Genomic DNA, 14,457 nt, shown 5'->3' with positions numbered 1-14,457 from the left:
GAGAAAGCGTGATACCCTAATTCCTTGGGTCATCTAATAATATGGGCTCCTTACTAAGTGGCCATTGTCACAGTGGGCACCTTTTACCCTATTCTTAGCTTGTCCATCAAAGAACATGATTGCCATAGACCTGCAGGTCTTGGTAGTTGTCCATCTTTGCCTGGCGCCGGCCCTACAAGTTTATGTTAGTTGACCATGTATATTAACCAATAAACGATCACTATACAAATTCCTATATATATATATATATATATATATATATATATATATATATATATATATATATATATAGTGGTACCTTGGATTACGAGCATAATTTGTTCCTGGACTGTGCTTGTAATCCAAATCCACTCTTAAACCAAAGCAAATTTTCCCATAAGAAATCACTGATATGCAGACAACTGGTTCCACACCCCAAAAATAATGATTTTTTTTAATTCTGAATAACACGTAGAACAGATGAAACACACAATGAGAAACAGCTGAATGTGTGATATTATAAGTTACTGTACAGTATAGCAATCAGCATGTGGAGTATAATGTATAGTAAGTGCATAAACTTGATAACACAGCAGCAGTTTATAGATACAGGATGGAACTGCAGATCCCCATAATGCAGTAGTATAGTACAACAGGCAAGAATAGAAGAGCAGGGCTGCTACCAGAGGTCTGTGTGGTCACATGACAGCAATGGGGAAGGGGTGTGTGTTCAGCATGGACCAATCAGGAGGTGAGAATCACAGAGCTGTGCAGGAGGACAGTGACAGAAGCTTTATATAGAGCAGTGTGTATAGCTGAGTGTAAGTGCAGGCACATTATAGCAGGAATGGAGAGGATGGGAAACACAAGGACTGACAGACTGCAGGGAGTTTAAAGGAAGGAGCAGTATATGGCACATTATAGCAGCACTCTCTGTCCAGGGAGATAGGGGTTACAGCTATGAAGAGATTACCTCCACAGTCCTGTCCCCTGATGCAAGACCCAGCCTGAAGTGGATCTGCCATGATTTGGAAGGAGAGGGAGACTTCCTGGGTCAGAGTACAGGGCTGTAGACCTTGCTATGCAGGCCATGCCCCTCCTCCACTCCTGCTCCCACCCAGTACAGGGAGCTCTTAAACCAAAGCAATGCTCTTAATCCAAGTTACAATTTTGAAAATGCATGAGCAAAATGCTTCTTGCAAAATGCTTTTAAACCAAGGTACCACTATATATATATATATATATATACACACACCAGCTTACAATGTCCATGTACTTAGCTGGCATCCTAGACCCGCACACATTCACTTCATCTAGCAATAACAAGATGATCCTTATAGCATTCCCTTGGGATTACTCAGACACTAAGGGATGGGGGTTATTTTTATACTGGAATAAGGATAATTCCATGGTGAGAATTCGGCCCTTTGCCACCTTTCCCCCATCAGCTGTCCTTGTATTTACACCTTTGTGACCACCGAGGAGACCACCGTCCTGAGGATGAGGAGGGCGCAGCAGAGTTTTGTTATTTATTTATTTAGGACACGGCCATCTGTCCCTCTTTTTGTCACCAGATCGCTTTCCCTCCTCTGCCTGTGAACATGGATTACTGATGACCTAAAGGCAAATCTGTTGCAGGGCTTGGGATGAGACAGACTGAATAACAAAGGATAAAAGTGTGTCACATCCTTCTGTGCCGCTCCAGGGCCGTCCTGACCCCACTATCCCCAGGACTCTCACTATGGAGAACACTAGGAAATATTTAGGAATTGCATGTATGATAGGATACGGTGATCACAATCCTATATACGTATATTGAAAATTGGTTTTGTATTTACGTCTGTTTTCTAATTGTAGCACCAACATATTCTACAGCGATGTACAGAGAGTCTGTCGCAGGCAAAGGGCTATCATGATAGCCACAGTACATACAGAATAGCCATAGCACTCTCTTTACAGCTATATTACTTCTACCACCAGGGGCGGATTAACTTTACCATAGGCCCCGGGCTGTTCACCAAGCCTGGGCCCCCCAACCCACTGTAACTATGGCGGCACTAGCCTGGCGTTCATAGTACAGTATAGATAATGCATGCAAAAGATAAATACCTCAGCACTACAGATCCCAGTACGGATGTGGCGTGTCCCGCTGATAGTCGACCCTTAGACTCTCACGGTGCTCAATCATCCAAAATAGATAAAGAACTTACTTCAAACTGTACACAGCAAAGAAGTGAAGGATGAGGCACTCTTAAGTTCATAAAAATTTGTAACTTTATTTCACCCCTCGTTACATCAGGTGCTCATGGACGCGGTTAGGTGAGTGAACGGGCGACGTCCTGATTTGTGCAAAATTGCCATAAAAAACTGTGATTTTTTTTTTGCAAATCATGGCGGATGTGTAGCCAGGAGACAGTACACCACTGAAAGTATAAGTCTTTTTGAGTGGTCATGGGCCCCCCCCCCCCCCCGGAGCTCAGGGCCCCGGGCTGCCGCCCAAAACGCCCCTATTATAATCCACTACTGTCTACCAGAGTACATGCAGCATAGCCATAGCACTCTCTTCACGACCATATTACTTCTGCCATAGTACATACAGTATAATCATAGCACTCTCTTTGCAGCCATAATACTTCTACCATAGTACATACAGCGTAGTCATAGCACTCTCTTTACAGCCATATTACTTCTGCTATAGTACATGCAGCATAGCCATAGCACTCTCTTTACAGTCATAATACTTCTTCCGTAGTACATGCAGCATAGTCATAGCACTCTTTTCACCTCCATAATACTTCTGCTATAGTACATACGGTATAGTCATAGCACTCTGTTCACCTCCATAATACTTCTGCTATAGTACATACGGTATAGTCATAGCACTCTGTTCACCTCCATAATACTTCTGCTATAGTACATACGGTATAGTCATAGCACTCTGTTCACCTCTATAATACTTCTGCTATAGTACATACGGTATAGTCATAGCACTCTCTTCACCTCCATAATACTTCTGCTATAGTACATGCAGCATAGTCATAGCACTCTGTTCACCTCCATAATACTTCTGCTATAGTACATACGGTATAGTCATAGCACTCTGTTCACCTCCATAATACTTCTGCTATAGTACATGCAGCATAGCCATAGCACTCTCTTTACAGTCATAATACTTCTTCCGTAGTACATGCAGCATAGTCATAGCACTCTCTTCACCTCCATAATACTTCTACTATAGTACATACGGTATAGTCATAGCACTCTGTTCACCTCCATAATACTTCTGCTATAGTACATACGGTATAGTCATAGCACTCTGTTCACCTCCATAATACTTCTGCTATAGTACATACGGTATAGTCATAGCACTCTCTTCACCTCCATAATACTTCTGCTATAGTACATACGGTATAGTCATAGCACTCTCTTCACTCCCATATTACTTCTGCTATAGTACATGCAGCATAGTCATAGCACTCTCTTTACTGCCATATTACTTCTGCTATAGTACATACGGTATAGTCATAGCACTCTCTTCACTCCCATATTACTTCTGCTATAGTACATACGGTATAGTCATAGCACTCTCTTCACCTCCATAATACTTCTACCATAGTACATACGGTATAGTCATAGCACTCTGTTCACCTCCATATTACTTCTGCTATAGTACATACGGTATAGTCATAGCACTCTCTTCACTGCCATAATACTTCTGCTATAGTACATACGGTATAGTCATAGCACTCTCTTCACCTCCATAATACTTCTACCATAGTACATACGGTATAGTCATAGCACTCTGTTCACCTCCATATTACTTCTGCTATAGTACATACGGTATAGTCATAGCACTCTCTTCACTGCCATATTACTTCTGCTATAGTACATGCAGCATAGTCATAGCACTCTCTTCACCTCCATAATACTTCTGCTATAGTACATACGGTATAGTCATAGCACTCTGTTCACCTCCATAATACTTCTGCTATAGTACATACGGTATAGTCATAGCACTCTCTTCACCTCCATAATACTTCTACCATAGTACATACGGTATAGTCATAGCACTCTCTTCACCTCCATAATACTTCTGCTATAGTACATACGGTATAGTCATAGAACTCTCTTCACTGCCATATTACTTCTGCTATAGTACATACGGTATAGTCATAGCACTCTCTTCACCTCCATAATACTTCTACCATAGTACATACGGTATAGTCATAGCACTCTCTTCACCTCCATAATACTTCTGCTATAGTACATACAGTATAGTCATAGAACTCTCTTCACTGCCATATTACTTCTACCATAGTACATACAGCATAGTCATAGCACTCTCTTCACCTCCATAATACTTCTGCTATGGTACATACGGTATAGTCATAGCACTCTCTTTGCAGCCATATTACTTCTACCATAGTACATACAGTATAGTCATAGAACTCTCTTTGCAGCCATATTACTTCTACCATAGTACATACAGTATAGTCATAGCACTCTCTTCACTGCCATATTACTTCTGCTATAGTACGTACCTCTCCCATAATATGGGCTCAGTACCTTCTTCTTGGCTATAACGTCTACATCACAGCCAAGGTACTCGCAGTACAGCAACAGTGCACTCGTATAGTAGTCCAATCACAGCATTATAACGTCCATCATAGCCACAATTCCCTCAATTCAGCCATTGTGTCCCTTTTACAGCCGCAGTGCCTCCATCCTAGCCACAGTACATGTAGCGTAGCCATAGTACCCCTTTACCAACTATAATGTCTCCATTATAGCCAAAGTATCCACAGTACAGTCATTGTGCCTGCATTATAGTTGCAGTATGTTCATAGTTCCCCCTCGTAGCCAGGGCTGTTTATCCTTTATAGCCCCATCCCAGCCACAGTACCTCCATCATAGCCACATTTCTTGCAGAACAGCCATGCTACCCCTTCATAGTCCTATAGCCATGGTACCAGCAGCACCCTCATAGTGCCCTCTACTGTCAGGACATGAGATATAAACAGCCCACCTCACATGCAGAAGACATGGCGGCGCTGTTTGTACTTCTGGACACTCCTGGACAATCACAGAAAAGACACATTTGACTCATATCTCTTCCCATGGCCAATGTGACTCAAGATGTAACATCCGTGCCATATACACATGCCAGGGCCAATTTGTAAGGAAGCCAGCGATGCTAGGAGGATCATTTTGGAGTGTGGGAAGAAACCTTGGAGAACATACAGTCCCTGTGCAGATAGTGGTCCATAGCCCCCCCCCCCCATAGACATTGGTAAAAACTCATCTGAACACACATCAATTTACGTGATCTCAGTGGGACTGGCTGACCATCTAATGTGGGTGTTGGCCACCTGGCGGATCATGGTGGAATAGAGCAGGATCAGGCATGTTGCATTTCAACTGCCTGATCCTTTTGATCTTAGAGCAATAAAGAGTCTGGCAGTGGCTTATGCCCCTATTCCACAGGTCGTTTAGAGGAGCAAACGAGCGCTCTCAGCGCTCGTTTGCTCCTCGTTCCCCGCTCGCTGCCGCCGCTATTCAACGCGGCTGCAGCAAGCGGGTGAGTGCGGGAGGGGGCGGCAGGGAGCTGCCCGGGGATCGCTGATCCTCCGGGCAGCCCATAGGATATAGCAGCGTCTGCTGCTGATGCTCCTATTCAACGGAGCGACGGCAGCAGATCGCTGCTATATCAGTCGCTTGTTTTTCAACATGTTGAAAAACAAGCGGCTGCAACGATCAGCCGACATGAACGATGTCGGCTGATCGTTGCACTCTATTCCACCGGACGATTATCGTCCGTAGCTGCCGATATCGGCCGAATACGAACGATAATCGTTCCGTGGAATAGGGCCTTTAGCCTTCCTCTCTCCATTCAGAATACAAAAACACTTGGCTGAGTGGAATATGTTCCATATGTTAAAGGAATCGGGAGAGTTTTTCACCCTTGCCATTGGGTTTTTGGTGAATATTCAGTGATATATATGGGCACCTTTAGATACACATCTAGGACCTCAGAACGGCAGAAATCTCTAGATAGAGCCAGGAGAAGCACACGTCACTGCGCTTCACTCCCCAATCCAAGTCTTTGCAGGGCTCCATTATAAGGGTCCTATTAGACAAATCGATTTTCTATTTTCATAGATTAATGCTAAACGATTGCAAACGACCTGAAATCGTTCCCATAACACACAGAACGATAGTCATTAGTTACAATCGTAACTACGATAGTTACTTCGAACGTTTACTCGTTCTGATCCCAACAAAAGATCGAACCATGTGTACATACACCGAAAGATTAGAGAATGATTAACGAACGATTGGCGAGCAATTACCGATGATTTTAGCTTAGAAGATGTAATCAACAAAACACAAAACGATTATTGTTTAATGTCGAACGATATAATGATTTTTCGCACGATTATCGTCCTGTGTAATAGGGCCTTAAGGCTACATTTACACATCAGTATTTTTCTTCCGTTTTCACGGACCTGGAAATGTTGAATCCATTACAACCCATTCATTTCAATGGGTCTATTCATACAGCCAATAAATTTGCGGATCGATAAACGATCACAAATGAGATTGTTTATCGTTAACCTGAAATCGTTCACCATATTACACAGAACGATAATCGTTACTATGATCGTTATTGCAATCGTTACTATGATCGTTTATTCCTTCTGATCCCAGCAAAACAACGGACAATGTGCAATTACACTGAACGATTAGTGAACAATGCGAACGAATGTGGAATTACAGCGAACGATTACAGATAATTTTAGGTTCAGATCTAAATCAGCAATCAACGACATACGAACGATTTTACAATCGTTACACAGAACGATTATCGTTTAAATTCAAGCAATTTAATGAATTTTTTGCACGATAATCGGCCGGTGAAATAGGGCCCTTAGGGTGCCTTTACACAGAGAGATTTTTCTTTTGAAGCCAAAGCCAGGAACAGACTATAAACAGGGAACAGGTCTTAATAAAAAGACTGAAATTTCTCCTCTTTTCAAATCCAGTCCTTGCTTTGGCTTCAAAAATCTGTCAGCTAAATCTCTCTGTAATATGGCCCATTATTCTATGAAGCCCCTATCTAGCAATGAGCCAGGGAGTGAAGCCTCTCTAGAGATCAGTGGGGTCTCCATGTAAGATTTCTTGGCTGGACACATGTTCGGCCCTCAGCTATCGCTTCCGTTGCCCTATTACACATAAACGCTTATTTTCTTATTGGGAAAAGGGGCTAAAGCGGCTGCCAGGCTTCTTTGGTGGTATATCTCTCCAAGAACAAAAGGATCAGGTGAATGAAATCCAATAATGGTGTTAGAATGGGGAGATCACCATATGGTCCTGCCGAAATTAGAAGGTTCAGTCCATACTTATCTAATGTATACGGCCAGCTTAGGTCTACGGTCAGCGATGCTTGAAGTCCCGACTACAAATGAAGGGGGTCTATGTATTTGGTATTTCGGTCATATAAAAACATCATCGTACCAAATCACACCATTTAAATTGACAGAAGTCCCAGCGTGTTGCTATGGCAACTACAGTGATTTGCATCAACTAAGGAACTGGCATAAAACTCAGTGGAGAGGGAAATCAGCAAGCGGCGCACGCAGTGAGTGCGGAGGGCTACTTGTGCATGTTATTACACACATTTACCGATTACGGCTTTTTTTAAGCATGTATAAAATGTTATGGGAATTTTTAAAGTGCACCCAGTATTATATGAGGAGGTGGTCTGCGTATGTTCTGCCTATTCTCGGCATCCTATGGAAATGTACATGGGCTATGGAAGGCCGCCAGGAGCTATGTTCACATGACATGTTCTTTACAAGAACGGACATTCTATTCAATGTCCGTTCTTGTAGAGAAATGTGCTGAATTGAAGTTATTGCAAACAATGGTCATTGTTCACACAGTGTATTGAACAACGACCAACTTCTTAAGCCACCGATATTCAAATGCCGACTGGAACATGATCAAGTTGCGCTGATCTCTAGTTTATACCGAACATGGTGCAAGGAAGGATAGCCATTGATTGGTAACAAGGTCATGGACACCCAAGGGATGTACATGGGGAAGGAAGGCTGGTCTGTCAGGTCCAATCTCACTAAAGATATACTGTAGAATAAGTTCTTGTGTATTCCCATCTCGAACATTCATGGCACATCCATAAATGTCTAACAGATGCTGGTCTCAGCTCTGGAACCCGCACCCAGGGGAGAAGTCTGGTGAAAATTTTTATTAAAGTGTTGTATTGCCCCCCAAATCATCAATATACACTTATTATGGGAAATGCTTATAAATTGCTTTTTTCCCTGCACTTACTACTGCACCAAGGCTTCACTTCCTGGATAACATGGTGATGTCACTTCCTGGATAAGATGGGGATGTCACTTCCTGGACAACATGGTGATGTCACTTCCTGGATAACATGGGGATGTCACTTCCTGGATAACATGGTGATGCCACTTCCTGGATAAAATGGTGATGTCACTTCCTGGATAACATGGTGATGCCACTTCCTGGGTAACATGGTGATGTCACTTCCTGGATAACATGGGGATGTCACTTCCTGGACAACATGGTGATGTCACTTCCTGGATAACATGGTGATGTCACTTCCTGGATAACATGGTGATGTCACTTCCTGGATAACATGGTGATGTCACAACCCGACTCCCAGAGCTGTGCGGGCTGTGACTCCTGGAGAGGATGATGGCAGAGGGATGTTGGGAGTCGGGTCGTGACATCACCATGTTATCCAGGAAGTGACATTACCATGTTATCCAGGAAGTAACATCACCATGTTATCCAGGAAGTGACATCACAATATTATCCAGGAAGCGAAGCCTTGATGCAGTAGTAAGTGCAGGAAAATAAGCACTTTATGTGCATTTCCCTTAAGAAGTGTATAATGTATAACTTTTGGGAGGCAAGACAGTACTTAAATAAAATTTAATAAAAATTTTCACCAGACTTTTCCTTTAAGAACAAGGGCCTCCCAGCTTCTTCTTACCTCTTTGCATTGGCTGGGATGCCAAAAAAAGCTGAGCTTGTTGTTTTATGCAGTTTACATAACTCTCATATACCTTGATGAATGCCCAAGTTCTCGTTCTCCAGAGAGATGCTGCTCCTCGAGGTGGCACTCACATCTACAGCTTATCCTGTGGACATGCCGTAAGGGTTTGAGGTGGGAATAGCCCTTGCTGAATAGGTTAAAAAGGTATTGATCCGGAGAGGATAATGGCAACTAATGTCGGCCACACATCTTCATGTATAATAGAGGGTGCGGCCAATGAATGATGGAAGCAGAGCAGAGGATCCGGCAAACATCCTGATTTATCCTCAAGCTTTGTAAAAGGCTCTTTAAAGAGCTTGTTTAGGCTCTATTCCATGAAACAGGAGGAAAATCAAAAATAGTAGGACTGGGGTATTGGTGAGTAGCAGAAAATTAGACCAAAGTAAGGGAAGATGGAAGAAGAAATCTATTTACAGTCAGTAAAGATCTTGCTGAAAACATAAAGAGTGCTCCTAGGTTAGATCTTGCAGTCTCGACAAAGAGATGGAAAATTTTGGGGATCTTTTAGAAGTTGTGCGGCATTCTCACCCACTTCATTGGAGGGTGATTGGACATGAACAATCGCTGATATGTGGTTGGGGCCAACTGTGGCCCATTCTCCAAATTTGGGAAGGTCTGACCATTGGGATTCATTGATCTAGAAATCTTTAGATCAGCTGAGCGTTCGTGTGTTCTGAATGGAGAGAGGAGGTATAAGATGCTACTATACTCCTCTGGCAGTGGCTTATCTTTCCAAGGACAAAAGGAGCAGGCAGTTGAAATTCATCATGCTTGATCCTTCTATCCTCCAGCATGTCAGAAGTTGGGAGGCCCCCATACACATTAGAGAGTAGGCTGTCAAAGCCAGTGGGTTGAGAAACCTTGTTTCTAATGTGTATGTGGACCTTTAAGGTGCCCACACACATAACAACAATGTTGGCGAAACCTGAGGATTTTTATGAACCAGCCATCTGTCTTATATAAATGAGGGTGTGCTGAGTCTTTGCTGATATCATCTGTCTTCACCAATTTCAATGTCCAATGCTTTCGTTCTCAAGGAAGCTACTGTAAGTCACCAAAAAAAAAAATATATACATATCTAACCATAGCGTAATAATAAAAGTCTATTTGAAAAACATATATAGCTTTGAATGCATGACCATGCAATACATCCTCCAGAACCAAAGCTGCTCAGTGGCGCCCCTGTCTGGCAAGAGGAAGAACGAGTTGGAGACACCTTGCTACAATATCCATAGGCTCTGCAGGTGTCTATCGGGCAGACACAATACCCCAGGGTCTGATGCTGGCACAGAAGTAGGTCAGACATATAAATAGTTATTACACATAGTTTAGCGGATACTGCATGGCAACCTATAAGGTCATTGGGAAACAAAAAGCAGCAATCTGACCGGCCGCTATATACAACTCTAGGCTTGGGCTCGGCGGTGATTAAATAAGCAGGAATTTCGCATTAATGCGGTGGATGGCAGTCTGATATATCCCTATGGGGGTCACACAATATCTCATTGCAATATAGAATTTCATGCGACTGCAAAATTTTTTTTTTTAAATATTGATTTTCATTTTTGCAGTCAAGCACGGGGGCTGCCGCTCCACTCCCTGACCTCCGTTCTCATGGGCGTCACCGCCATAGATGAGCTAGTTGTCCCCTCTCCTGTGGGCAGGGGGTAACCCTGGAACAATCACTTTAAGAGATAAGTCATCACAGGTAGAATTATATGGCGGCTATTCTGATGATTGTATAGGAATGGTTGGAATTTTGGCAAAACTACAGCCATTCCTTGGGATGCCCTCTGGTCTGGTTGTGAGGAGGGGGTCCTGACTGGAGTGACCCCCTCTGGGACACCCACAAGTGCTAATAAGGCCAAAGGACAGGGTCCATGTCACCATGACCCACCATAATATTCTTCATTCCTATCCTTTGTAGACGAGAATAATGGCATCCTGACCCATTGGTTCATATCCCTTCATTTAGTAACATGGCCATAAATTTGGATTGGGGGGGGGGGGGGTCCATGCTAATCCACACAGCCAATAGCCCAAGTGAACTGGGTCATGACCCCCCTAGTACATGCCTGGGTTGCCTCTATGGTATGTATGTCTTTGTGTTTGGTTGCGACAATCTTACATGTGATCATTCAGACAAAAGCTGTTCTCATAGGGCTGATAAGAGTGCCCCCCCCAAACACCAGATGTAATTGTCTATCTACCTACATACTCCATGTACTTATAAACCGTCTTAGATTGGAACCCTACTTCAATCAGGAAGACAAGTTATTAGTTGTGACTATTCATTATTCTTGCAACAGCGCCACATTTGTACCCAGGCCGTGTCTGGTATTGCAACTAAGGTTCATTCAAGTGGCTGCCTTGTTGCTGTGGATTTTCTGTGAGGAATTACACATGGTAATTTTTGGCAGCAGATTTTCTAAATTACATCTACAGAAGTATATATATATATATATATATATATATATATATGTTAATGGAAAGGTATTGTGCGGTATGGCATACAGCCGCAACCGTTTTTACGTCTCCCATCCCCTTTAATGAATAAGTTTAACGGACACAGTGTGAACGCAGCCTTATGCAGGACAATGGGCAAGTGTGTTATATGTGTATTAGTACATCCGTATCCTTATCCTGACCCATTTATGATGATCAGAACCAACAGTTGGGTTATCGATCCACGTGGTCGGTCCATAATACGGACATGAAATTACACACGTGACATACCCAGGTTAAATCGGCCCTCCTGGTTCTGACCAATATACCATGTGTGAATCAGATCTGTGTATATGGATCTATAAGAAGCCTCTGTCCAGAACGCATCCAGAACAAGGAACTTGAGCAGTGCGGTCGGACCTCCCGTATAGACGCCATATGGTACTATCATGTTTTATGTCCTATATTGCGCCCATCATGGTTAATGGGGGACCCCATTCTGATCATTGTCTACTATCATGGTGATTGCATTGGGAATCAGATCCTCATCATATCAATTCAGGCTCAGTTTTCTATATACCGGCTACGTGTGACGCTGCGCAACATACAGAATAGGGGGTGACAGCAATTGCTGGTCAGTGACAGTATAGTAACTACCACCACCCCCCATCCTCTCCTCTGTGTACACAATGAGAAGGCAGAGGAATAACCTCTCTCTCTCTTGTCTTTTGTTGTCCTCCCAGCCTATGACTGCTCCAGCTCCCTCCCATCCTCTTCCTCCTCCTCCCCCCCTTCTCTCCTGTATTCATGAGAGTCAGAGAGAGAGAGGAGTAGCCCTAGAGAGCAAGTAGCAAGAAGGAGGAGTAGGGGGGAAGGGTGCAGGACAGGCCACCTCCTGGGCCTCTTTGTGGGAGACACAGAAAGGGGGGGGTTAATGTGGGAGTGAGTGAGAGAGCAAGCAAGCACCCTGCAAGCTCCTGCACTCAGGACTTCTGCAACAACCCATCAGAGGGCCCACAAGCCAGCAGCAGCAGCAGGGCTGGCGCTTGCAGGAGCAGCCATTGTTGCATTGCAAACAAAGAGGGGAAAAAAAAAAGCAGGCACCCTTCCTCCACCTTTCTGCCTTCCTGTTCCCCTTAGGCTGCCATTCTCAGCAGCTCCAGCTAGGCCTGCAGCCTCCCCAGCGCCTGCCTGCAGCTTTTACATGACATTTCCCCTTGGCCTGGATCCCCATACAGACATGTTTTAGCTCTTTTGGAGTCTCTTGGTTTTTTATTTTTTTTATTTTTCTATTCTGCAGTTTCATTTCTTCAGGTAAGTGAGTCCCTGCCGCCTTCTCTCTCTCCTTTATAGTCTTTTTAGTATTTTGTTGTTGTGTTTTGTATCTTTTTGGTTCTTTCCGGTTGGTATTGGTGGCAGAGGCCTTGCTGCACATTGCTTGGTATATGTAATGTCTTCCAGGCCTCTCTTACAGTGAAGGAGGTGTTATCATTTTATTTAAAGCCACAGTGTTCCCCCTCCCCCGCATACTCATTTTATGTTGTTACATTTGTACTATATACTTTTATGCTACTATATATTGTGTGTGTATCTTCTCTTACCCTATATACTTTGCTCTAGCTATCTGCTATATATTGATTGATTCCACTACTCACTCCGGAGTCCCCCTTTAAATTCCATTAACCACTTCTGTGACTAATAATAATTGATCTGACTGCAAACTTTACTCCGAATGATAGTTAACCCCCGCCGCCTCCACCTAATATACCATATTTGCTTGTCGTATTGCATACAGCCATTCATTGTCATACGTGGGCCACGGCCATATGTCCATGTGTATTGCATATTGTCTAAATAGGCCAGGCTGGAAGGGGTTAATGAAAAAGCTCAGAGGAAGCTCATGATAGTACCCCCACCTTTTTTTTTTTTTTTTTGCCTTTGGATCCCATCCCCCCCCCCCCCCCTCTTTCCTTTACTGTTGCTTTGATAATCTCTGCTTGCTAAAACAAATGATTGCTGCAAAGAAAATAAACAGCTATATCCTGGAGGAGAAGCGGGGTAAATCAGAGAGAACATAGTCATATTGTAAAAATACCTGAGACAGGTCGGGGCAGGAGGGTTCACCATGTGTGTGGATTTTTATTTGGGCTTCTGTCCCTTTAAGATATTCAAAACCAAATTGTGGAAAAACAGTATTTTATGCCCTTTTATTTGTTTTATGTTTTTGTTGTTGTTTATTTGAGAGGTTTGTATATTTAATTTGTGAGCGGTTGTTTAAATATTTTTGTGTTGTTTTTTTTTTAACTATTGTTTTTATTAGTAAACAATTATTTTGCTCCATTGGTTATCGCTGCTTTATTATTAGAAATGGGGCATGAAGAACATTGTAGTCCTGTGTAATACATTAAATTTGCATACGATGTGCAGATCAGCTGTTACTGGAGAAAGTTCATAAACTTCAATTCTACCCACACCGAATCTGCTCTGTGGATTGTACTGTGGATTTTTAAAGCTCCTTATTGATTGATATATTTTTTTTGGTTACTCATTAAAAGCAATGGGAGAGAGGATTTAAAAAATTAGAATCTGATTTTGATGCAGAAATTAAAGGGGTAGGTCAGCAGAAAATGTTTTCTTTTAAATCAACCGGTATAAGAAAGTGCAAGAGATTTGTAATTTACTTCTATTAAAAAATCTCAAGTCTTCCAGTACTTATCAGTTGCTTTATGCCCTGCAGGAAGTGGTGTATTATTTCCAGTCTGGAGCGCAGGAGATGTTTTCTATGAGGATTTGCGACTGCTCTGGACAGTTCCTGACATGGATAGAGGTGGTAGCAGAGAGCACTGTGTCAGACTGGAAAGAATACCCCACTTCCTGCAGGGCATATAGCGGCTGATGAGTACTGGAAGGCTTGAACATTTTTTTTT

The 14,457-nt window shown here is 43.0% G+C and overlaps 1 protein-coding gene across 7 annotated transcripts in view; it reads left to right on the top strand.

Annotated features, from left to right (window-relative positions):
* The window catches only part of LDB1 (LIM domain binding 1), a 136,099-nt gene that overhangs the window by 87,774 nt on the left and 33,868 nt on the right, over positions 1-14,457 (top strand). Inside the window, exon 1 of one of the 7 annotated variants that reach the window (XM_069979965.1) lies at positions 12,750-12,844. The exons of the other annotated variants lie outside the window; for them this stretch is intronic. The gene's annotated coding sequence lies outside the window, so the exon portion shown is untranslated. Of the gene's footprint in view, positions 1-12,749; positions 12,845-14,457 lie in introns of those variants that run through there. 7 annotated transcript variants of the gene reach the window in all.

Source organism: Dendropsophus ebraccatus, chromosome 8, assembly GCF_027789765.1.
Source record: "Dendropsophus ebraccatus isolate aDenEbr1 chromosome 8, aDenEbr1.pat, whole genome shotgun sequence".
Lineage (NCBI taxonomy): Eukaryota > Metazoa > Chordata > Amphibia > Anura > Hylidae > Dendropsophus > Dendropsophus ebraccatus.
This window is presented reverse-complemented; position numbering and strand designations above follow the sequence as displayed.